This window comes from Equus caballus, unplaced genomic scaffold (assembly GCF_041296265.1).
Source record: "Equus caballus isolate H_3958 breed thoroughbred unplaced genomic scaffold, TB-T2T haplotype1-0000019, whole genome shotgun sequence".
In the NCBI taxonomy this organism is placed as follows: Eukaryota; Metazoa; Chordata; class Mammalia; order Perissodactyla; family Equidae; genus Equus; species Equus caballus.
This window is the reverse complement of record NW_027222392.1, coordinates 1,717,736-1,719,861: the sequence shown is the minus strand read 5'-3', so window position 1 is coordinate 1,719,861 and position 2,126 is coordinate 1,717,736.

The window sequence follows — 2,126 nt, the reverse complement described above, 5'->3', positions numbered from 1 at the left end:
GTGAGTTCTCCTGAAACCTGGACTGCCTCATTTTAAGTCAATGTTCCAGAGTTTATATGAGCAACTTCAAACCTTAAGACTTGGTGTCTTAAGGGGGTACCAGTACATGCCCTAGGTGAGAGAAACCTAGGGAGAATTACCAGGAAAGAGAAAACCTGGGAGGAATTTCCTAGGCCAAGGGAGCGTAGAGGGAACTTTGGAGTGAATGTGGAAAGCTAATCTTTTTAATTCAACTTTAAATTGTAAATAATTGTGTTTATATAAAGTCTGGACTAACTGATTGATGGAGAAATGAGATACTGAATGTGTTCGGCTCTGAAGAAAAGGGGTGTTGCTCCTCCTGGCTGAAAGGCATTCTCAGGTGACTGAGAACCTTAGCAGGAGTGTTGGAGGGTCAAATCCTCACAACATGTAGTGGTCCCATAGGGAAATCTATTGTCATTCATGTTAATTAATTAAAGACCCATCCAGGGAAGCTTATATGAGGGTTGGTCACCCAAGCTCTGAACCCCCATGTCAGTTTTAGGCTGTCAGTGGGAGAAACCAAGGCATGTAAGAGAGTGTTTACAACATTTCTTTAGGGAGTAACACTCACAAGCAGCACATTTCTGACCCACTGTACTGTCCCTAGGAATTGTTCAGATTTTATAGCAAAACAAAACTAAAACAAAACTGGAAAAGCAAGCTTCTAAAAGGTGACTAGTTCCCAAATGGGCAGCCTCACCTCCGAAACTCTGGATGGCTTCATGCTGTGACTTTCAAGTGCTTAACAAAATAAGGATAGCTGTTAATGGCCAGCAAGATAACCCAGGATAATTTGAAATTACTGTGGCCATAGTGGAGCTGCTTTCTAAGAGCCAGGTAACAAAGAAATTTTTAAAGAGTTGAGCTCGCCAACTTCCAGCACAATTGCTCAAAAGCTAAAGGTTCTGGAAGCTATAAATATTTACAAAGAACAGCAAAAAAGTATTTAACCAAGTTCGTTTAATGTCCTGAGGGCTTGGCTTAATAAACGTCAGGTTAGAGGTCCCTAAAAGTGGTCAGACAAAATGCAGTCACAACGCATTTTATGGTCAGAGATAGTCAGAATGAAATGTGGGTTGCACTCCATTCGTGGCTATGGGTCCTACCAAACTGCTGCCAGCCTCAGGGGAATTCCATTGGCCATTAGAAGGAACACTCAGATTAGATAAGATTATTTAAAAGTGCACTTAAAAAGTAAAAACTTCAATATTGCAAAATAATCTTGAAAGTTTTGTTCAGGAAGCTCATAGAAAATTGTTATAAATAGTAATTAAGGGAGTATATTGAACCATGACATTACAGACACCTCCATAATCTATGAGTAAATGAGACTCTGAGAGATTCTATGGGCAACTGCTACACTAAAGATTACTGGAACTGTTCAATACTGCCAGGTAGTTATTATTTGTCCTGGCTGAAATTGACAAGGTCTTCAAAAGGATTTAAGCAAATTAAGATCAGAAATTTGGCCAAACTGGAAGCTGATATTCAGAGTCTGATAGGAATTTTCTTCCCAGGTCTTCCTCCTTAAGTTAAATTAAAATTAAGCACCCAGAGGGAAAAACGAAAATTAGAGTGATGGGGTTGGAGAGGTGTCCTTGACTTACAAATCCCTGTAAGACTGGAAAAGGAGTTCTAGAGGCAGTTCAGATTGCACTCAGTTCCTTTATCTTAAAAAGGATTATGGCCTTGCCTCTCTGGGAACTGTTATCTAGCTCATCACCAATTCCTAAAACTGAATTTAAACAAAAGGAAAAGGCCAGAAAAATGACCATAAGAGTTGTCTTGTCCCAAATCTAGCATCTTCAGTGTCTTCTCCACAGATTTTAGTAGAACAGCTTAAAACAAAATTTGGATTCATAACTAGGGAGCTTTCTATTATTGTACCTGATTCATGGCAGTAATTTTAAAAGAATATCTGTGGAGATTCCGCGTATGTGTGTATATGTATGTTATATACATGTGATATTTTACCTCTGGATGGTATGGCCAAAATCAAGAGCTCTGTTTAATTGACTTAAAGCAAGTGCTTACATGAATTCTAAATTTAATAGATAGTAACCCAATGTCTTTCAAGTTAACTTGAGACAAATTAATCTTTG